The sequence below is a fragment of the Simochromis diagramma genome, unplaced genomic scaffold, assembly GCF_900408965.1.
Source record: "Simochromis diagramma unplaced genomic scaffold, fSimDia1.1 OVJJ01000374.1, whole genome shotgun sequence".
NCBI classification, from domain to species: domain Eukaryota; kingdom Metazoa; phylum Chordata; class Actinopteri; order Cichliformes; family Cichlidae; genus Simochromis; species Simochromis diagramma.
In genome coordinates this window covers 77,220-101,660 of record NW_024386743.1, presented here as the reverse complement: position 1 = coordinate 101,660, position 24,441 = coordinate 77,220, and the positions used below count along the sequence as shown (strand labels likewise).

At 44.0% G+C, this 24,441-nt stretch overlaps 1 long non-coding RNA gene and 1 pseudogene across 1 annotated transcript; both read right to left on the bottom strand.

Annotated features, from left to right (window-relative positions):
- Nucleotides 1-10,327: 10,327 nt before the first annotated feature.
- Nucleotides 10,328-11,620, bottom strand: LOC120722752. The gene is made up of 2 exons (XR_005693585.1): nucleotides 11,537-11,620; nucleotides 10,328-11,177 (listed from the first exon to the last, which is right to left on the bottom strand). It is a non-coding gene; the product is annotated as an uncharacterized LOC120722752 (long non-coding RNA).
- A 91-nt stretch (nucleotides 11,621-11,711) lies between these two features.
- On the bottom strand, nucleotides 11,712-19,312 carry LOC120723291 (annotated as a pseudogene).
- Nucleotides 19,313-24,441: the final 5,129 nt, after the last annotated feature.

Here is a 24,441-nt window from a genome sequence, read left to right as displayed (position 1 = left end):
CCATAATAAAAAAGAAATTTAACCTCAGTCAAGTTGAATTACAAACACCACCAAGTGCGGCACATTTCCTTACTCTTAAATCCCCCAAATTATTATCTAAAATATACAGAACACTTTCTAAATTCGATGAATCAATATCCCTTCCTATTGCAAAGTGGGAAGCAGATTTATCAGTTAACTTAGACCAAAACTTCTGGTCTCAGATTTGCTTAAAAACCTTTAAATTGATTAAAAAATCCCAGTCTGCAATTAATACAATACAAAATACTACATAGAGTGCACTATACAGGTCATCGGATGTTCAAGATGGGCTTTACATCTTCCAACAACTGCTCACACTGCCAAACCAATTCACCGGACAATTATATCCACGCTCTTTGGTTCTGTCCACCAGTTCAGAAGTTTTGGCGCGAGATATGTGAAGACTTATCAAAGTGTCTGAAATGTAACATTCCAACTTCCCCCTTAGTGTGTTTGTTGGGCAGCTTAGATAATGTCACTTCAGAAAAGAATATAGCCCATATGGTTTTCACTGCCCTATGCATAGCCAAGAAAACTGTCCTCATGAACTGGAAAAATAAAAACAATCTTAATTCTAACCAATATAGAAATTATCTATTAGATTACATTAGTCTTGATACAGCCTCTGCCACCACATCAGATCAATTGCTCTGGGCTCCTTTGATCAGCTCCATCACCTAGTGGGGGTGGGGGGTCATAGTTTGGTCCCGCCTTCACTGTTGTGATTGGTGTGGGGGTAGGGACAGGCTTAGGGCGTCGGGGGGTTCCCCGGAGGCATCTTCCTTGGGGGGCCTCAACCCGGGGTAGCGGTCATGTCCGGTTAGGGGCTCTGTTGGCTCTCAGGTGACTGTTTCCTCGCGGCTGCGTGCAGCGGGGCTAGGGGAGGGTCTGTGCTGACGGACGTGGGTTACTGACCTGGTAGCCTGGCTGCCCCTGGGTGGGTCCGGGATGGGCGTGAGGTTCTGGGGGCGCTCCGTCTCTGGGCTGGGGCCCTGGCCGGGCCTCGGGGCCTTGGGTCCTGGTTTGTGTGTTGCCAGGGTTGTGGGCGGGTGGGTGCATGGGGGCCCATCCCTGGCGCAGGGTGCCGCTGGTGCGTCGAGCCACCTGGGGGGCTCTTCAACTGGTGGGGGAGATTGTCACACCTTGCAGGAGCTTTCCTCTCCTCAGGAACTCTCTGCAGGAGGGGGAGATACAGGAGAGGTGGAGGAAGATCTCAGCCTGGGCGTCTATTGTCTCATGTAGTCTGGAAGATGAGTGGATGGTGGGGTGGGTGCAGTTTTCTCTGTGGTGGGGTTAGGTGGACTGTCCCGGGCTCTGTGGGGCCGGGAGGCACTGCTGCGCTGGGCCCCGGTCTGGATGGGCCTGGGCCCCCTTTCCCTGGCGGGTCGCGGAGTATGGGAGTGCCTACTGGGGTCAGCGGGGGAGCTGGCCCCAGGGAGGGGTCACCTGCCCCTCCCTTCCTTCCCTCCCCATCTCCAGCTGCCTCCCTCTCCCCGCTCCACCACAACCACCCACACATGCAGGGCCTTGGAGTAGGGGTATGTCACCAGGGTGCAGAGGAGGCTACCCCCCCGTCCCCCCCCCCCCCCCGTCCCCTTCTGGCTGCCTCTGCCTCAATTTTATCCCACAACTTAGACATTCACATTACTCACACTCTCATTACACATACATATAGGATCTTGGGGGTGGGCACAATACACGGAGGGACTATGCGCTTACCTGCTGCTCTTTGGCAGGTAGCTCCATGCCCTCCTGGGTTTTAATTGCACCATAGACACACATGCATCAACACTACAATGAGCGGGTGGAGGGAGGGTTTTTGGAGTCTGCTCTCACCCCCGTTTCTCTGCGGGCCTGCTGGAGCGGGGGGGGGCTAGGAGGAGGAGTTGGCCGTCCGACTGCGGGTCTGGAGTGTGGGGCCTCCCTGCTGCTTGCGGAGTTGGGGGCGGTCTGCCTCCCCCCCCCACCGCAGGGACAAGGGTCTGTTACTTGACAAGATAAAATTGTGGTTTACTCAAACTTCCTTTTAATGATGTCTTGAAACAAAGAGGGACAAGAGGAGGCCTTGTGGTCCTGTTCTGTGTTAATTCAGCTTCTATTTCGAGCAGGCGTTTCTGGCGTCCTTTTTTTAACGAGGATTCAAAAGAAATAATTTCTCCTCGCATGTTTCCCATAGAATCGAATCAGAAACGTCTTGTTTATCATTAGTTTCCAAGAATTCTGATATTTTAGTTTTCATAAATCGGTAAAAGGATGTCTCAGACAGGAGTGACGGGTGAAAACGCCAGTTACCCTGTTGTTTCGTACCACAGAAGTCCAGGACTAAAGATCCAAGATCAAGATATTATGATAAGTTGAGCATACAACTTTAGACATCAATTTAGAATCAAGCAAAAAAAATAATCTATTCTGGAGTACGATTTGTGCACTTGTGAAAAACAAGAGTAATCTCTACCAGTGGGGTTACACAGTGTCCAAACATCAACAGGTTAGTAGAACTCAACATATTATTATTCAGAACAGTCGAAGCGTTAAACAACTGGGAGGTTTGAGTGGATCTAACCAAGTGTTTATCAAGTACACAATTAAAATCGCCTCCTAAAACTACATGAGTATCAGCGAGACTAAGTAATAAATTAAATATTTGTTGAAAGACAGATCATAATTATAAAGCCAGGACGGTTTGCCACTTCATTTTACGCGTTAAAGCAGGGGTGTCAAACTCAAATACAGTGGGCCAAAGTTCATAACTGGATCAAAGGAGCTTGCAAAGAAAAGCGTCTGGACTTCTTTAAGTTATTTGAAGACGTTTCACCTCTCATCCGAGAAGCTTCTTCAGTTCTGCACCAGTTCATAACTGGATCAAAGTCGCGGGCTAACATTAATAATCATTGAAAGAAATGTTCCTCCAAATATAACAAGGAATCTTTTCTTATGGACTCAAACAAGTTTTGCTGAAAAACTAAATATGGAACAAGCAAAGCTTAATACTAAACAATATATAAAACTAATATAAACTTAATATTGCACACATGCAAAATCAAAATTCCAATTAAATAACAGATCAGTTGAAGTCATTTCTTAAATAAAAATTGTATTTGCAGCCTTCTGAATTAAATTTTAAATTAAATTAAATTAATGTATTTCATCATATTCTCCCACCTGTTCAGAAAGCTCCTGTTTTCTCCCTTTCTTTTTGCCACTTTGGGATTGGTAGCATGTAGGGATGGGTATCGTTTAGGTTTTATCCAATACCAGTACCAAACCAGTACTTTTGAAACGGTGCCGGTGCTTAAACGGTGCTCGAACTGGTGCTTAACCCTTGTATGGTGTTCGGGTCTGTGAGACCCGTTTTCATTTTTTTTCAAAAGAAAAATTAAACAATTAATTATTTTTTTAACCTGAAATTCATTGGCTTTTGCTCTTATTTTCTGTGAAGAACATAAATCCGAACTAATTTTCAATGACCTCATACTGTACCTCCCCCCACGCATTTACATTACATACAAGGTGTTCGGGTCCACACTGGACCCAGGTCTAATAAAAGTGTTGAAAGTGTAGGTCCTGTGTTCCCACACTCTGTCTTCCTCCTTTCTGGTGCTGCTGATAGTGTTTTCTTCCCCTCCTGCTCCCGCACAAAGTTGCAACATTGTTGAAAATTCAACTACCAACACGTCTGCTCTTACATTCCCGCACATTTTTACCCTCTTTCTTGAGGGATCCAAATTTTATTTTCTCATACCCTGTCCCTCCTGCAAATTAGGGGCATAATACTATAAATAAGACTTTGCCAGTGTGGTTCTTATCACAACTGATCACGATGGCAAAGATTATCTGCTTGCGAGGGCCATCCAATTGATTTTGGAAAAGAGAGGGGCTTCGGATGATGATGTTGACAAAGAGGTTTCAGAATATTTCACATTTCTGAAAATTCAGAGTCTGACAGTGACTTTGAAGAAGAGGATGAGGTTGAGCACCATTTAGTAACAAAACGAAGACGAGTACCCCATCTGCAGCCAGCTCCAGGACCAGAACAAGCCCACCAGACAGCAAGTGAAGAAATATGGATGTCAATAACTGGTGAAATTGAATGGTCTTCTTGCCCAAGAAATGAGCCACTCTACAGAGCTGTTACTGTGATAAGCCAGGGCCAACACGGCTGACAGGTACTCATGTGCAGGACATCAAGTCTTCATTTGAGCTTTTCATCCCAGATTTCCATCCAGAAAATTATTCTGGATTGCAGTAATCTAGAAGGAAGGTGTGTTTTTGGAGAGAGGTGGAAGGAGATCTACGAACCCCATTGGCCTACTTTGGGGTTCTTATCCTTGCAGGAGTTTTCAGGTCCAAAGGGGAATCCACAGAATCTTGTGGGATGCAGAAACCGGCACGAACCTTTCCGTGCATCAATGTCTGTGGAAAACTTCCACAAAATTTCCAGGATTATCCGTTTTGATAACCGAGACGACAGACCAGCTCGATGGCAGAGAGACAAGCTAGCTGCCATCAGGACAGTGTGGGATAAGTGTGTGCACCACCTCTCCCTGTTTTACAACCCTGGGCCTAATGTCACCATTGATGAGCAGCTGATCCCATTTAGTTGTGAAACATATTGCTTCATGTGTAAATGTGTTGTGTCTTTCCACTCACTCCACTTGATTATAACTGATTTATTTTTTATAACATTTTATAAAAAAAACCAAAAAAAGAGAAGCACATTAATTCATAAATGTGATCTAACAAAGGTAAAGGGAAAAAATTAACCATGTTTGCTGTTCATATGGCTTGTAATTGGGATGAAGTAAACATCTGTTGAGTAATTTAACATAAAATTGTTTGATAGTGTTAATTTGGAAGGCCAAAACTCTAGCGGGTCCACCAGACCCATGAACACTGGCTGAGTAACAAAAATATGAACACCACACAAGGGTTAAAGAATGGAGAACACAAAATTGGTCCAAAAACCTCATGTTCAGCTGTTTTTTTGTAAAAAGATAACAATGTTAGCCTTTTCTGCAGCTATGTGGCATATATGGTATCACTCTTGGCTGGAAGCAGTGCTTAAACAATGGAAAAAACACAAACTTTGTCCAAAAACCTCTCATGTTTAACTGTTTTCCACTTTTTCTTTGGTCATTTTAGCCTTTTTGGCCAGGGTGAAGGGAGTATCTGCCATCAAACAAGAAGACAGCCGCATGGTACAATGGTGTTTGCTAGTTCACCTTACATGCATTAATGTAATAATGTGGTTAGCCTACTCAACGTAAATCACACACGAACAACATTAAGCTACTCACGCAGAGAAGAACGGCTGCTGCTGCATCATCATCCTCATCATTTCTGCTACACTGGCAGGGCTAGGGGCCAGGACTCTCCTCTTCTTTAGAGAACCAGCTCTTTCGGCTCGGCTCACTAAAAAGAGCTGGCTCTTTCGGCTCCCAACCGGCTCTTCAGGTTGTTTTGTTGCTTTAATTAATTTATTATTAATAACAATATAAAATCATGCACAAAAGGAATTACTAATGTAAAAAAAAAGTGGTTATGTACAAAGTCCAAAACACATTTCTAGCGTTAACTGAACTTCCAAAACAGAGCTATCGAGATCACTTAAATTACACAATTTAAAGCTGCGTTCTGTGGCTGTGATAAGATCCCCCGTGGGCAGTCCTTGGACTGTTTCACTGTGATGTTTTCTTTTGCAGTGGTTTTAGTTTAGCTTCTGTTTACAATGAGGACAAATAATTATGGTTTTCTTCTTGTGTATGCTCTGTGGAGGATGCACTCAGAAAAATTCATCTGATTCTGTCTCCCTCTTCATCTCTGTCCCTACAAACACACAAACGCAGTCAGCCCAAACTATATAGTCGATGCTCATTACCACAGTATTGTTAAGTAATGCTGCTGCTTCATTTGGGCTGCTCACAGGCTGCAGACATTAGCATGGTGGTAGCTGTGTTGTAAAAACTGTGCTGTTTTTCACATCTTGTGGACTTCTACCTTAATAAAACAGTCAGTTTGAGATTTATCTGGTTTAGTCTGAGTTTGCTGAACTGTAAAAGTAGCTAAAACAAAGCAGAGCCTGCGTTACCTTTGACCTGCTGTACTTACTGTAGCTGTTTTTGGATCAGCTGACTGCTTGTGTCTTGTGCCTCTTGTTTCCAGAAGTGCACAGTTACTTACTGCAAGTAATTCTTCAAATACAACCCCAGTAAATTAAATAAACATATCCGCTGTTAGATTTTTATAAAAGCTTGAGAATGGAGTAGAAACTGGCATGCTAAAAAACAAATGCAGCGTTGGACAACACAGACAATGAGGCGGTTTCCAGGAGAGCGGGGAATCTAAGTTTGGTTTTTCTTTCCCTTCCCGCTTCCTTGTTCAGACGCACCATCACACATGACTAATTTATCAGAACAGGCAGCAGCAACACTCACGGTGCCTGTAATCTGTGAGAGATGAGGCTGTATTGTCAGCACACTGGTTTTTTCCCCTTATCAGCTTTCTTCTTACTTCCTGTTTTATGGCAGTTTGGCTTTGTCTGCATGTATGACTGTGTGTGCTGCCTCATGCAAACAGGGTGGGCTGCAGGGGTCACGGTTTGCTACACAGTGTAGCTCCATCAAGACGAACAAAGCAAAGAAGGAGCAGTGCCAAGACCCCTGAAATCAAAGACCAGGTTCAGGACCGGGCTTTGTTCCAAGAGGCTGGGTCCGTTTTGCTGGTGCAGGGGGTCTGAGTGCTGAAAGAAGTGTCTGGAGCCTTTGTATGCAGCATGCCCACTTATCCCGCCCTTTTGAAGTCTGCTTGCTTTTGTCCTTTACATAACTTGATTGAATTTTTTGAACAGCTAATTCGTATGCATTTTGTGAGCAAAAGGGTGGGGGAGGGAGGAAGACAGAAATGCCCCCCACCCAGAATTCCACAGGAGAGCAACAGGAAGGCCAACATGATTGGCCACAGGGGGAAATGACGGACACGAGCGAGCCAAAAGCATAGCATCCATGCACGTGTTTGAATTATGGCAGCTCTTTGCAAATTTGATGACAATGGCTGGGAGGTCGAGGATCCCTCTGCAAACAGGCCACGTACACTCTGGTGGTCTTCACTTTGTTGTCAGCTTCCCCGCTGGGAGAAACGGGAATGAGTTGAGGAGGAAAAACTATTCGTGAGCTGGAACCTGGGTTTTTTTGTGATTTCATAGCTTAATTTTGATTATCTTCACTTTGCAGTTATTTCTGTGTGGGTCAGTGTGCATACTGTATGTTTGAGGTGAATAACGTGACACGATCTCAATTCCAAGAAAAGCTGGAACGCTCTAAAATGTAAAACTTCATATTTCCATATTTTATGGACAGTAGAACAAACGTTTCAGCTGAGATCCCTGCATGTGTATTCTGTTCATCTGGATGTTGCATTTTCACTGAGTGACCACATCACTGCTTCAGCCTCAGCTGACTGCAGGTCACATGATGACCAAAACTAAACTAACATGGTCAGCAGTAGAGATGGCCCTGGCCCAACTTTGAGATGCATCGGTTAATATTTTATTAGCTTAGTTATCCAGCTTAGAGTAATTAGCCATTTAACCAAATTGATGATAGTAGCATTCATTGGTCCTATTAGCACTGCAGTCCTCAAGGAACAGTGTTATTGATGTCGGATATCTTCTTTATCTGCAAGGCTTCATCTCAACTGATTCACGTCACTGAGCCAAAGTCTAATGAGTCTATATGTGGCTGCTTGAACTTGGTTACTTACGTTTGAAACATGCAGATCGAGCTACTACTGTGTTCAGTGATAAATCCGCTGTGCTTGTTTGTAAACAATATGCCAAGGAAACTCAAAGAACACTTTTTTAAATGAATTCATATTTATTTTGTTTACAATTTACGATGAAATCAGTCAGCTGCACTTGCTTATGTGTAGAAGTGAAGGAAGTGTGTTTTCCCCAAGCAGCCTGCCTTCACAGCTGCAGGCAGTGATACGAGTGAGGAAGGGCAGATGTGTCATCATGTGCAGAGGTTTGTGTGGGGGTGAGGGTGGGGTTTGGTGGGTGGGCAGCTTTTCACTTCCTTGGCCTTATGCCAGTGTGACAGTCGATGCCTCTGTGTCTCTTCTGCGGGAGGTTATTTTGAAGGTCTCCCAGTTTTATTGGAGGAAGTGTTTGCCGGACCGCTGAAGCGTCTCCCACCCCTCGGTTCCATTCTTCCTTTGTACCCAGCTCCTCTCCCTCAGCTACATTTTCTCAAACGAGAATGGCTTAAAGGAGTCTCAGTGGGGACTTTCCCTTTTAGTTTAAAAAAGCAACACAAAACCCTCGTGGCTCGTAATGAAGCCTTTATCGTGTCCACCAGAGATAATGCTGTTTAAATAAATGATTACAATAGCAGTAGCAATGGTAGCATGAAGGGGAGACTACAATGATCCTAGCACATGCTTCCACTATGCTGTGCAGATGAGCTCATTTAGAACATCAGCAGAAACATGGCACCTCCATCCCCGGGATGAAACATCCTGCTGTTTCCTGCAACACCCAAGATGATCGTCCAAGACGTCTTATCCACAAAGCAGTTGGAAAACCTGACGAGGTGTGGGGGGTGTTAATGTCCATCTAAGAGATCAGCCCACTGTGGGTGGGGTGACCTGGAGTGGGCACTCCACCCTTTTCGTGCTGAGGACCATGGCCTCAGATTCTGTTATGGAATTAAATACAGAAGGTACCAATCCTCCAGCTGCAGGAACATGAAGGCAGTCCAAAAAACCCCAAACTACTTTTGCTTGTAGGAAACGAGGGAACTGATTTTACCAGCCTGGGTCTCCAGGCTCTGAGTGCATCACTACAGTTTAGCAGCTGCACTAAAGTTTGTTGTTGGAACAGGCAGGTTAGCTTTAAGGATGCAGAACAGTTACTGTAATCTAAACAGGGGCCTCTGCAGCTGTCAGCCATAACGAAACGCACTGTTTATAAAGCATCACATCAAAAACTGGTCAGATAATCACATTTTTATTAGTGTCATTGATGAGTTTCTATTATTTTAAGGTGTAGTACAGAAGGGTGAGGCTGTCGGCCTGTACTAACAGCCAATAGGGGGCAATCAGTCTATTTTAGCTTCCTGTACGGAGGGATGTCCTGTGACTGCTTTAACCAGGAAACAACATTTTACATGTTTTTAGGCAAACACATCGACTTTGGGGGTAACGATGGTCACGGAATCGTGGAGTGAGTCTGCTTGAACCAAAGGCAGGGCTCTGTATGCGTCATTCACATTAACTTAATATAAGCAGTGAATAAAGATGAGATAAATCATTTAACTGTGGATTTCCCACTTCAGGGAGCTGTGCAGCAGTTTTAACATGCTACCACTAGGTGGAGCTAAAAGCTGATATTTTGAACTAATGATCAGAGGCTGCTGTAAGATGCACACAGCAAACATTTGGGCCTGACACCACAATTTGTGCACAGTGTACACAGCTACTGCAGACGCACATACAAAAACCAGCTCATCCACATGTGTGCGATCTGCACATCATACAGAACATTTATGGTTCATTCGATCCTCAAAATACGGAATCATCCTCATCAGACTGTCACGTGTCCCTGTGGCGACTCCAAGAAAGGCCTCGTCTCATGCTGAGCTTTGATTTAACAGGTGAAACACATCCACACCTCAGAGTACCTGTTAACGGCTCCTCCTGCAGGTTTTGGGTCGGTTGTATAACTCCACGTGTTAGTGAATCTTTGTGTACAAACATCCTGAACCAACTGAACCCATGATCTGTGCTTAGGCAGATGATCAGAAGCACAAGCTTAAGAAATGAAGTTTCAGGTCAGTGGGCAGGACCTCCTGAGAGGCAGCTCTCCTGTACCAAAGATGAGTGCTCAGCACAGGCGAGCAGCCATTCATGCCCTGCTGTTTAAACAACATTAACAGGTTTTTAAAGCAGCCGACATGAGTTCATCTGGTATTTAAAGCTGGTAAAATGAGTTCACTTTGTAGAGCCGAGTAACAGGACCACAGTAAGATTAAAAAAACAATATCGATCATTTTGGAGAATAAAGTCAAAAAATCTATTTAGAGAAAAACACTGAAATGTGGCGATGACAGTTTTAAGTGCCATGGCTGCACTGTGAGCTGGTGAAATGCCTTCAGGATCAGGTTTAGTTGCAATAACTTAATCTGCACATTTCCACTTTATTCTCAGAAGGACCTTTATGTTAATGTGCTCCCTACACTCCTATGTAGGAAGGACACTTTCAGCAGGAGACGAGGCCAAAGATTTTTGTAATGCTCCAGTGGATTCAAAGTTCAGAGTTTGCATAAAGGTGGCTTTAATAAAGACACACTTACAAATAAAGTTTTTTTTAAAGCTTTAACTCCAGAACAAACTGGAGAAACTTCTCAACTTTTAGTTTTCAGACGACGGCGCTCTCAACTCAGCACGCTCGCCATGATGTGTCACTTTGTATCCAGACCTCCTGCTGGATTCTTCTTCATATTTCACACGTCTTTGCAAACTGTGAGGTCGCACACAACAAAACAGAACAACAGAGATGCATCTGTGCGGATGCTGTTTGATCCCAGGGAAATGAGTGAATCGGATATCTGATCGGAGACCGAAGCAGAGTAGTGTTACTGGTCAGACTTGTGCCTTATAGAGCTCTTCAAAGTCCTGTTTCACTTTTTTCCACCCAACACACACGCACACACACACCTGCAAATTAAATTTAATAAATAAGACGTACAATGTTGTAAGGCAAAGTTGATCGTGCACTTGTCACGATAAACAACAACATACATGGCAGCAGAATCACTCCCACCCACCAACCCTTCATATCAAGTTTTCAGATTGTTGCCTGCTGACGTCCTGATCTCGTACATCTACCCCCGATTTCTGCAGCAGGGTGAACTCTTTGTTCAGGGGGGTCGAAGCAGCAGGCTGGACCCACTGTGAGGTTTAGACACGCCAACTACAGCTGGAACTGATTCAGGACGAGTCAGAGGCTCGGATCCAGCAACCAACTGCTGTGTGCCTCAGGACGTCCCGAGATAGCTCTGCAGCTTCCTTACTGTACTTCTGTCCAAAGAGCAAAGGTCAAAGTCAAACGTAGTGTTTGTAATGTGGAAGTGTCCGGTCTCTTCAATCAGGTTTACAATCTGCAAGACAGAAAGTGAGAGTGGTGGGCACAGGTCAAAGTAAAGTCTGCAAACTATTAACTAACAGTTCTACATTACTACTTCATCATTATTATTTCGTCTAAGGTCTAATATTTATTTTAAACAAGCAGATTTCTTTATGCAGTCATCTGCTGCAGGCACAGCACGCTCTCAGCTGGCCAATCAGAAGAGAGCTTCGACCTGCGCTAACGTGTTTCCTAAACTGGTCGATTTAAACCGTGCGAATAAAATCTGAGATCTGAAAATCACTGAATTCAGCTTTTACATCTGACACGGAAACTTTGTAGAAGTGGGTTTGTGTCTGATGGACGTATCGGACACTGCTGACATCAGCTCACCTGTTGCAGTATGTGACCTTCTCTTAGTGTCATTAGTCTTTTATGCAGCTCCACCAGCTCATCCAGGTAACCTGAAAAGCACACAGCAAAGACGGCTGTCATGATGTAGCAGTGGCTGATGGTAACAAACCCCAAGACATAACAACACTTTCCATATTTCAGAATATTTACTAGTCTACTCCACATTACACGCACTGTTTCTAAAACCAAAGACACTCGTTCTCACCTTATCACACTCCATGCTTTTGTCTTGCTTGCTCTGCTTGGTGGGACTTTTTACTTCCACTATCTGACAGACAGAAGAGCAAAGAGTCACCCAGGGTCACGCACACACCTGGATACTGTGGCTTTCAATCATGCTGATCTAAGACATAAGCCAGTATATTACTGATACGATTACCTGGTTATTAGTAGACTTTAATAAGGGCGGGGCCTCACTGCACGACAGCGGGGAATGGGAGGAGCTGTCACTTCTGCTGCCATCACTTAAACTAATCCTAAGTATGAAGTCACAAAGAATAAAGACATTAAAACTGTTGTCTCAGCTGTTAGCTAAAAACCGGCTAACAATGAAAAATCCCCCATGCATCTGAGAGAGTGGGGACGAAGGACGGTCTTTAACATGAAGAGGACTCTCGCAGAATCAGTGTCAGGGAGGGGCCTGCTAGATCAGGGGTGTCCAACTCCAGGCCTCGAGGGCCGGTGTCCTGCAGGTTTTAGATCTCACCCTGGGTCAACACACCTGAATCACATGATTAGTTCATTCCCAGGCCTCTGGAGAACTTCAGGACATCATGAGGAGGTCATGTATCCATTTGAATCAGCTGTGTTGGATCAAGGACACATCTAAAACCTGCAGGACACCGGCCCTCGAGGCCTGGAATTGCCCACCCCTGGCATAGATGATAGAAAACCGGTCAACTGTTGGAGACGGAGACGATCTGGTTAAGTCATGCTTTTTGGCCAAGGTTGACGGCACGCCTCCACCAACAGGATGGTGGAGAGAGTTGGAAAGAGCTTACATGAAATACTTGAAAAGTTAATAAAAGGCACGTTGAAAGAACCTTTAGAAACTGTCCCAAGCAATTTTAACCAAGATTTAAATGGCGGCTCTTCATCATTTTACAGGTTTGTTGTTAAAGGCTGGCTCTACTGCACAAACATGTGAGATACAAAGTAGCCCTCATAATAGCAATATCCTGGTTAGAAGGCAGTCATTACCAATGTCTGCACACAGCTCTATGAAACTAAACTAGTGTCTGGTTCAGCCATTCGAGAAGCTGCCCTCGGGTTACTAACCTGTGCTGGTGGTGTGCGAGGTGTGCTGCTCGATCCGTGTCTGAATCCACGTCGTCGTTGTCGTCCTCTGAATCGTCGTCGTCGTCCGAGTGCAGATCCTGCATCACTGACTGCAGCGGGCCAAGCACTGAGTGGAACAGTTCAATAAAGCCTCAGTCATTGCAGTTTAAACCTCAGGAATACAAGCAGAAAGCAGCAGATTGTGACGTTGGTACTGTAAAGCTCAGCAAATGTGGACTGGTGATCTGACTTTCAAAAGGAACATGCACACATCTCGAACTCTACATAGCTGACTTACAGCTCTGGTTCAAACATTCCTCTCTGGTTTTCAATTGTTCTCATTGCTCAGGAAAACAACATGATTCTTTCATGCTCTTCAATCTCAAAATGATTTAGCAGCCTCTCTTACGACGTCTTCAACTTTCTGAACCGACTCAAAGTAAAAGTTTATAAACCAGGGCTGTGCCCGTTTGTTTACAGGCTCAAAGTGATACTTTAAGAAGATTTGTGGTAATAATGTTTCTGATCATTTACACAAAAAGATATTTTCTGCAGCATTTCTAAGTTTGATTAAATGAAGGGCATCCCATGATTGCTTCCAATGAGCTACTGTCACTGATGACACACAGTGCCGTTTGCAGCAGCGTTAAGGTGGCACGGCACTGCAACACAGAATAAGTCAAATGTAGTACAGAAACAGGGTTGGTGTTAGTCGTAGTTTGGCCTGGAAACTTTTGTTAAACAGTAACTAAAGTAACTTAACCTTGTGACTCTTTAGGAACCTGCACAATATTTTCACAATAAAACTGAAGACTCTCTTCTACCTGGGATGTTGGGTCATGAGTTGAGCTTTTTAACCTGCTGCTTTGGTCTTGCACCATGTACTGTATCAGTAACTTTCATCCACTGTTTGCTGTTCCTGTCACATGACGTCCTTCAGCCACACTTGGTGGAGTCATTTGTTTACATTTGGGTCACATGACACCAGCAGCTAATGTCTCCCCACACACAGCCTGACTGTAGCGCACAGTTTTTTCACCTGAAGGGCTGAAACAGGTTCTTGCATATGTTTGCAGAGCACTGTGATTGTTGGAGGTTCCTGAAGTTGCTCCACTGCAGACTGACACATGTGGCTCTCACTCCCAGACATGCCCAGGCTTGTCTCTTAATTGCATGCACTAGGGATCATAACTACCTGGTGTTGCTATAGCAATGATATCTCAGTACGACAGTTTTGTATCACGTAAGAATTTGTACCAGTATGATTGCAGACAATATGATATACACAGCTAGTTAATGCTTCCATTTTACAATAATAAAAGGTTCATATTAGAATATGTAGGAGGGATCACTCTCCTCAGCCTTCCCGGGAAAGTCTGTGCCACCGGGCTGGAAATGAGAGTTCATCCACTGCAGGAGCACGATGTAGAGTGGCTACATAAGATGCAGGTTCAGGCATACCAGGCAAATTCAAGGTCTGGCTATACCAGCATGGTATAGTACAAGACTCATTGGCAAGTCCTGCATGGGCGTCAGGGACTCGGTCCACCCACTTCCAACAATGGGCAATAGCTGAGCCCTGGCTGAGGAGAGGCATGGTCCGAGCTACTAGTAAGCTAACATAAACGAACCAACCCAGTGACATCACATGCTGATGTCGGTAAACGTGTTATATAAACTTAAACTTTAAGCACTTACTTCTTAAATCGAGCTGCACAGACAGCGTTACCTTTGAGAGCAGGGCTCAGTGGTGTAAATTAGCCTTCATACATGTAGAGTTTCATGTCCACTTTAATGATAACAGCGAATTATCTCAAATCGTGAGCATGTTAAATTCCCACCAAGCAGGTTAACGATTATGGTAACTGTGTAACACTTCAGTTTTCTTTACATTGGAGTTTTGCTGAGTGCTGTGCATTGTGTGAATGTCAGCTACATGTGTCGTAGTGAGGAAAGAGGTTGTGTGTCTGCCTGTGTGCAGGGGTGCTGCGTGTCAGCTGGAGGCGGTGAAACAACACTGTTCAATATCGATCCTGCTGCTAAGCAGCGTTTAATCCAAACAGTGTAGCAACCTTATGACAACCATACCACAGTCTCTACAGGGCACACAATATGTGTAGGCTACACTGTGTACTTGGTGTTACGCTTGCATGACAACAGACTGTTGGACGCATCATTTTGCTTTCTTTGATTTCTATCAGTGAGTGTGATAAGTTTGTGTCAGCTGGACCTAAAGTGATGTTAAAAAACACTGTTTAAGCTTCACACTGCCAGACTGAATACTTCCACCTGTGTAACATAACAGTTGGACTCACTATAGTCTCGTCACATCCTGACATCACCCCAGCCCTGTCCTCTGTGCATCGTGGAAAGTGACGATGGGAAAACATTCAGACACTTTGTGCTCACGTTAGTTTTCCTCTCCCAGATTCTCCCAACAAGCAGCTGAAGATCTATTAGGATAATTGTTGTTATCACAGTTAATATTCCAGATTTATCTGATTACATCTCAACACCCCACCACCCACCCCCCTTTGTCCTGTGCTGTTGTTGATTTGTTGAAAAGAAAAGTCATTAAAAAGTGAATTCAATTCTTCTACGGTGCTGCTGAGCACACGCATGTGTGCGAGGCGGCTGTTTGCTGAATGGCACTGAACACATGTGCCTGTACAGTTTAAATCATTTGCTCACGATTATGTTTAATTTCACGTGGCACTCATGATATAAATCTAATCACGAAAACAAACAAATCAAAGCGCTGCAGGTTATTGGTTACATCGCTTTGACTGCAAGTGTCACGTATGATGTTAGTGTCACTAACAAACAGCACAAACTAAACTTTGTAACTTGTGTGCACGGTCCGAGTCGGTTACCTTGTCGTTTGTGGGGTGTGGGAGCAAAGCTTGAACTGGAGCTGGAACCCGCTGGACTGGGCTGCTCAGACTGGGAGGAAGAAGAGAAACAGGCAGCGATTAATGATAAAAATATGACTCAAACTGCTGTTTGACTGAATGTGGCGGTTCTGCAAACACAGAAGCAAATGAATACTATTCGAGCCCCGGCTCCGACAGTCTCGGTCGTTGTGTCCTTGGGCCGTTGCCTACTGGTGGTGGTCAGAGGGTCCGGTGGCACCAGTGTCCAACACCATCGCCTCTGTCAGTGCCCCCCAGGGTGGCTGTGGCTACAATGTAGCTGCCATCACCAGTGTGTGAATGGGTGGATGACTGGATGTGTGAAGTGCTTTGGGGTCCTTAGGGACTAGAAAAGCGCTATACAATACAGGCCATTTACCATTTACTGTTATTATTATGTATGTGCTGAAAGAAGACCAAACCCAGCAGGAGTGGACCAACCTGGACTCACCAGTGTTCCCACTTTGAACACGTTCGGCTTTCAAACCACCTCCAAGGGACAGAAATTAAGAGTTACAGTGAGGGGGACTCTCTTTATTAAAAATATGTTTATTTATCAAGGTTTGTATTTATTTTCAACAAATACAAACATAAAACAAACGAGGCTGCAGAGAGCACTGGATGTCTTTTTCCAACTAATGTCAGAACTATCTGTCCTGACATTAGTTGGAAAAAGAGAAGCTCCAACAGGAGGTTTCATAGTGCCATCCATCGTCTGTTGGGTCGGCAAAGCATCAAGAGAAAATTAGATTTTTGTGTAAATGTTCAAGGTTGAAGCAGTACCTTTTATAACAGCACACACAGTTCAAATGAAACAGTGTGTGTTGACATTTCCACACAGTCCTTCCCTTCATGTCCATGTTTGTGTTTGACACGTCTGTAGTTTGGATTCATAAAAGCCAAAAATGAAAATCGTTCTTTTAAACCCTTTCTTGAAGCAGCATCTGCCCACAGGCAGCAGAGGCTCACACAGCCCAGAGTGAGGATGTTTGACTCTTTCAGATCGACTGAGATGTGGACTTAAACAATGACAGTGCACGTTTAAACGTGTTTCAATGTACATGCACAGATACATAAGGAAACCTTCACAGTGCAAAACATGGTGAGGAGAAACGTGAGAGAAAGAGCGCACAGCTGCTCTGCTGGTTTACAGGCTTCTTCAAAGTGTCATAAATCTGACCGGCACTCCTGTTTACGGCTTTTGTTCTCCTTTACTCCAAGTAAGCAAACCCAATCACATCAAGAGACAATAAACCGACAGCACATCCAGGAAACTGTCTGACGGTCTAGTTTAGAAACCACGGGGAACAAAGTGGGAAAAGTTGATGCCTGCAGCCGCTCTCACATCCACAGCTCGCAGCGCTCTGCCTCAGCTCTGCTCCTCACGCTCGAACCATCCGATTCATCTGCTCTGGATTTCCTCTGATTAGTTCCCAACAATGGGTTCAGCTACGGTTCCCCCGCTGCTCTGCACAGCGAGCAACCTGCTCGCTCCTCCACGCGTCCACTGTCACAGATCAATATCCCATCTGTGATCTGTTCAGCCTACAATAATGAATCCCGCTAACCTGCAAAGCTAATGACAACAGATGGCTGGCACTCATTTCAGTTTGAAAATAAGAGTGAGAGGATTGTCCACAGCAGCAGACGACATCTCATGAAGAGCAAACAAATATGGGATGTGATTAAAACAGCTGAATGTAGAAAAACAGACTCAGGATAACATGAATACTGTCATTCAAAGATATTATTTTATCATGTTTGAATTTTTAGACACTCTTCCATAATTAAATGTTCTTCGTGCTGTGTGATGATGATGAGTGGACACTTAAATCAAATAGATGATAAACTTTCTTTTACTAAATTTATCTGTCACCAGAACGTCACCAGTGTGACATCGTCAGCATCCTGAGACACCAGCATCTCTGTGGGGTCCTGACCATCCAGCACAAAGCGCCTTGACGATGCGGCGCCATGGAAATAAAACAGATTCGTTTTAAACAGACGTGTGCTGGTCGGAGGCCACACCCAGTTTCCCTTCCTTCATGTCATCACCTCGTCCGCGTTCCTTCTCTGCCGTTTTTATCCGAGCACTCACTCCCAAACTCTGAGATCAAAGATGAAGCAATGGGAGCGCTGGGCTGTGTCGCCTCAGGCCCACCAGGGTTGCTAGCCTGGGCACAATCAAATGCCTGGAATTTGTCACCCCACATGCTTTTTACAACCAGTAGCAGCAGCAGCCCCCACCCCAAAGCTGCTTTCATGACAAAAACACAGGTTTCGGTGCCACTCTGTGAGAACTCCTTTGACTAACCACGCGGCAGAGAACGATGCATGAAAGAGCTGCACTTCATACAATCACTGACAACAGAAATAAAAACTGCTGCAGAAAGAAATGCTGTGAAGCACAAACACGCAGCCATTTGATTCTTTCAAAGCTAAAAGAATTAAAGAGGAGCTGTGCTATTTACGGCCCTCGTTTCTCCTCAGGTGCTGTAAAACCATAAATCTTTCTCGTCTGTGATTTGGCTTTAAAACTTCTTTATGGGGAGGCTCTCTGCAAACCAGCGTGGGCATGGCAACAAGGTCAAATGTCAGCCTGTTCATGAAGCTGCAGCATTTTCCTAATTTGGCGGGTTTGAAGAAGACGCAGACACTCTGTTAGATGCTCGACATCATCATCAGCTGTTTGCTCCCAAACCAATCAATGTGCAGACGAACGCACCTGAACTTCCACCAGGTTTACTGTGCCCCCCCAAACCATCCCTGGTGGTTGTTTATACACATCAAGGAGAAGATGTGCCTTATACTTGTACCTATGTAGCAGAGCCAGTAGATGAGCTCATTCCCAGCTGTAACGACAGTAAAGCGTCACGTTTACTCACATCCGATCTGGCAGACTGGTCCTCCATATCAGAGTCATTAGCATCGACCAGGTCCTGGAATGGCGGCAGCGTGGACACGCTCCTGAGGTCTGCGTCCTCGCTTTCTGCTCGTAGCTTACTGCTGTGCAGCTGCGATCTGTCTCTCAGTAGTTTCTTATCCAAACACGGAGCGTCCAACTCTGAAATCTGCATTTCCGAGGAATTCACAAACCCCTTTTTGCGTCTTTTGGTCCCGTGATCGTCACCTTCGAGGCGGACAAGCGCTTGTTTAACCTCGACGCATGAGTTATCCCCTCAGTCCTACGCTCCTTAGACAAAGACTTGGGCTGCTTGAAGCCCATCTTAGGATTGATCTCTCTAAGTGGCTGGTTCTCTTTGGGTTTCCTGGAAGATTCTTTGGGGGCTTTTCCGGGTTCCCAGCCCGAGTCCCTGAAGGCACTTTTGGGGTCTTTTAAATCTTTGGGGTCTTGTCTATATGGTCCTTAAATGGCTTGTGGAGTTTGGAGATGCTGCTGTTGTCAGTGCTGGTGGTTGTGGCCATGATGAGGAAAGTGTTTCCTGTAGAGCCATCCTGCAGATTGAAACAAACACAGGAGATCAGATAGTAGCGTCGGATATTTAAGTAGCTGTAGATGAAAAGTGACATCAAGCAAAACAATAACAAAAGAGAAAGAAAGACTGAAGCTACACGGGAAAAAACACGTAAAGCTCAGAATGTTCAGGCACAAGCCAAAGGGAAGCTCCTCGCGCTGTCAGGGCGCTAATGAGACCATACCGCTGTCAGCTGATACAGTATCGAACACGCCACCGATTTTACAAGCAAAGATGTTTTTAAAGGTGCCGTGGACATGAAACCCACTCAGTCCACACATGCAAAGCCATCATACACGTGCACATATTAAGTTATGCACAGTAATGAAAAACAATGCAGGGAAAAGTGCTGAACACACCAACTGAAACTTGTACAAAAACCTTTATTGATAGTACAGCTTCAAGACGCCTCCTTTATGAAGGAAGCAGTCACACTGCTCAGGTGTGGTTTCGTCCCAGTCTGTGGGATCATAATCTGAACAGGTGATTGGCTCTAATCCTGTCCCTCACGCTGATGTTGAAACCAAGCTGATTGGGCGAAACAAAAACACAAAGTGTGGAACAGATCAGCTGATTCTGTTTGCTAATGTGTTGCTAATATCTTTCTACATTTTCATAGTTTAAACCAAGTTTTCTGAGTAAATATGAGTTCTAAATCAGTGCATTCAGTTTTTATTTACATTTCACGCAGTGTCCCAATATTGGCTGACAAACACTGCAATGATCAACTGTACAGCGAAACACTGATGCTGTATTACTGTAAAAACACTAAATATCTGTTTCTTTGTCCACAAACATCCACACGGGTAAATCTTCGGCCCCTGACATTCTGATGTACGTCAGATATTATAAAGTGGATCCAAACAATCTCAGAAAAATGAGGGATGTTCCTGGCCACTCATTTCTAAGCCGACTAAACGAGGAAAGCCAAACGGCTGCTGTGAAACTAAGAAACACTGCAACACACTGTGGGTTCAGTTTGAGGGCTGTATAATGGACAAAACACTGTAAATGCTGCTCAGCTGTGTGGCGTCTCACATCGTGCATGATGAACACGTTATCCTCCAACACCAGACTAAACCCAGAACAGAAACAGGTAACCTGATGGTAACCCTCAGCTGCATCAGAGGCTCCAAACTAACCTGCTAGAGGGGGGGGGGTTGCTTTTAAACAGCATTTGTTCTGGTTTTCATTTCCAGCTATAAAACATGATTTGGATATCATGCCATTTAAATTTTAAAACTTACCACATACACTGATGTACTCATGCATATAACACCAACGGACGATGACATCTTTGCTGCTGAGGAATTATTTCAGCTTTTGCCCATTTTAAAAATGGTTAAAAAAAATGTTTAAAACGTTAAAAAGAAAATATTTCAAACATTAAGCACAACATTGGTTACTAGTAACCAAAATAACACAGGTGGCATAAAACACATTGATTTGAACATTTGTGGACCCACCTGTGGAAGACTGTAAGGGTCCAGTCTCTCATCTAAAGGTTAAATATGATGTGAGATAACTTACTACTAAAGATGTTCATGCACTATTAAATATGACAAACGAATACACTGTTGGCACATTGTGCTGTTGCATTATTAATTAGGGCTGCCACGATTAGTCGACTAGTCACGATTACGTCGACTATCAAAACCGTCGACGACTGATTTAATAGTCGACGCGTCATTTGAAGCTTTGTAAGATCACAAAAGACGCAGGAATAAGTAGTAGGATTTAAGAGTGTAATAACGGACTGAAACAGAAGATGGCAGCACTGCATGTACAAGGATGCCAGCTGCCGTTAAACCCCGAAGAAGAAGAAGCAGCTGTGTCCCAGAATTCATAGCGCGGCCCAGCTTAGTTTCCAACAATGGCGGCAGCTAGTTAGGTTTAATGTTACTCTTATTATTCTTTCTGGGTCACAAAATAAACGTTTAACATATTTTCAGGTGAGAATGTAGCTGTGTAAACCTCAAATATCGGCTCAGTTTATCAGGACACCACATATTTTCAAAAGCGCTCCGACGTTTTCGGAGACGTCTGTTACCCACTAGCTCGATAGCTAGCCGGGGGCTAGGCTCACTAGAGCCGTGAGAACACCGGACTCCCCGCAAATCGTTTTCAAACCCACCGCCGTCTTTCGCTACTCAGGTTAAATATATATGAGTCACTTAGATAACTTAAAAAATGTTATTGTTTTGCTTTTTTTTAGTATTTTATTTGTTCCTGAGTAAATCGGTTTGGCTGAGATTAAAGTTATAGTTTTTACACAGCTGAATAAACATCAAGCAGAACAGCTGATTATCAGAAGTGTGAGATGCTGAGAATTTACTCCGGTGTCCTGTTATATTTTTAGATAGCAAGGAGTTTAGTAAAACTTCACTGAAACAACCTGCAAACTTCATTAAAATTTAATAAACTATCATCTTGTCTTTACTTTAGTTAGCACAGACCTTAAACACTTAAAGCTGTAAGCTAATGATAGTTATATAAGAGCAGAATGCTGCTGGTGCAATAAGCTGTACGTTTTACGTCCAATGGATGATGATCTGATTAGTCGACTAATCGCAAAAATAATCGGTGACTAGTCGACTATCAAAATAATCGTTTGTGGCAAGCCCTACTATTAATGATGCACATTGATGCAATTCATAGAAACACCATAAATGATCATCCATTTCCTCTGACGGGTCGTTGCATTAAAATAAATATATCAATAATGACTTTGGTTTGCAGAGCGCCTCACATGAAACCCAGGATGGCTTGGGTAGGCTAGAAAGGCTAGAAACAGTGCAAATGAAAAATATAGTGAAGAAGCCCACAGCTCCCTCACAACAACCACCTTCTTCAGTTTATCCAAGGAAACACAGAGACATTCCCAAGCCAGCCCGAGAAGCAACCTCTCCTGGGACCGCCTCCAGAAGGCCACGCCCTGAACACCTCACCCCGGCGGCAGCCGACTCAATGGCTCCTTTCGATGTAGAAGGACATCGACTGCAGTCCGAGTCCCTCTTGAACTCGTCACCCTATCACAAAGCAAAAGCCCACCTTCGGAGAAAGCTCACGTCTTGTATCTGCGATCTCATTCTTTTGCACTTCAGCAGTGAGTAACAATAACAGGCCTGGTTTTATAAGCGACGGCTGCTTTGCCATTTGCTGGCAGACGACTGCGTATGGGAGACACAATATTCTCCCATTGGGCACCAATTAAAACGTTAACATTAAAGAACTAGTTCTTCTGATACGTCTAATGACAGCAGCTCTGATGATTCAGGCACATTCCTGCTAAGAAGTTCAATTCAATTTATTCATACAGCCAAATCACAACAAGCTTTACATTGTACAGTATATCCTATAATAACAGATACAGAGAAAACTCTTATCCACATACAAACACCATCTCAGTTCTGTTCACCACAGCTCAATTATACACATTATGACATAATCACGTTGCCTAGCAACAAGCTTTTAGCATATATAAACTTTACCACCATATTATTATTTATTGATTGATTTTTTTTACTTTTTAAATTAAGTATATCAACTAACAATATTGTAGTTTAGTGATTCATCTAAAACAAAATAAATAAAATTAGTACCAAACACCGGTGCACCCTGGGAGAGGCTCCAGGCCCTGACAGGCAAAGCGTTTAGTGCAGTACAAGCAGGACATCACCCTGAGGTTTAAAAAACATATTTCATACTTTTTTGCAGCAGCTGGTCTTTGCTGCAAAACGAGCGACCTTTGTAGCAGCAGTGCTATAAGCTAACAAGGAAAAGAGCAGAGACACTGACCTTGGACGCAGTAAGCCTTTGCTTTTCTTTGTGTCAGAGCTGTTGGGAAGTGTTGCCAGCTTAAGGTGGAGCCAAACAGGAGGTTGAGCCCTCCTGCATTATCATCACCTGCCAAAGGAAATATCAGCAGCTTAAATGAGCAGAGTTCTTTGCTTTCAGTAAATGTAGAGTGTTCAGTCTCTACCAGGACAGCTGATAATACATCAGTCATTTACTGAGTAATTTCACTGTGTTTGTAGAGTCAAGTACCAGAAAAAGGACATCAGTAAAGAATGTTCAGCTTTACTGTCAAGCAGCTTGTGTGAGCACTTTTGTACATATTTGTTCTATATTACATCGATTTCATCCCAGTGACATCAGTGCCTCACATGTGCATGTAACTGACTTGGCTCAAACCCATTCCCATAAAAAAAACTGCATCAAAAACAACAACAATCAAAGAAAGAACAACAAAGGATTCTTCACTTGTACAAGTGAAGATGGATATCATGAAGATTTAGAGTAACACATAAATGCCACACAGTTACCAAACACACACACAAAACCATATGACCATAGACTATACTGGGCTGCACTCGAGGTGAAGCACAACAAGTGAGCACCGCTCCAACTGCAACTCCAATCCCCAACGTTTGATCGAATGCTTATATAGGTCATCATGTGCTGCCACATGCCCCTCTTCATGAAAACGCCTCACGTGGTCTGAAATCTTACTCAAGAACACAACCCGATTCCTGCCTAGCCTAAACATTTAGCTAATTACGGCTAATCATGAAGTGGACCTGCTGTCATCTTAGATGGCAGTGCAGGGGCGGAGCTGGTGTCCTGCAGGTTACAGAGCTCAACCTGGGCCAACACACCTGAATCACATGACTATCTCATTACCAGGCCTCTGGAGAACTTCAGGACATGTTGAGGAGGTAAATAAACTGGATTAAAATGAAGTCAGTGCACATGAAAGTCCCAGTGAGGGAATTGAAAAGCTTAGCAAAGGATGGCAAAGTTAAAGATGTGTTTATTGAATTCATTATAAACACTTTATCAACATTTTAACAGCATAAACCGTTGTTCCACGATTTCTGGCACAGCTTTAAAAAGAAACACATGCTTTATGTTTAGCAACAGCGTTTGATTTTATACTGCACATTATAGCAAACATGTCCACTTTGGTCCTGTCCATACACAACCACAGATTTGTGACTTTGTAAAGCTCAACTGTGCTGCTCTGTTATTTTTGGCAAACTCCAGGAAGACAGTCGCACTATGTTAACGTAGATGTAAACGCTCCAGACAAGAAAACAACCAAAACCACTGCTGGTGTGGAGCAGCAGGGTCGTACATACATGCCCCGTGACTGCAGGCGTCTTATGTGGATCTGACAGTCGTCAAGTGCACAACTTAGTAACGGGACACATTTGAA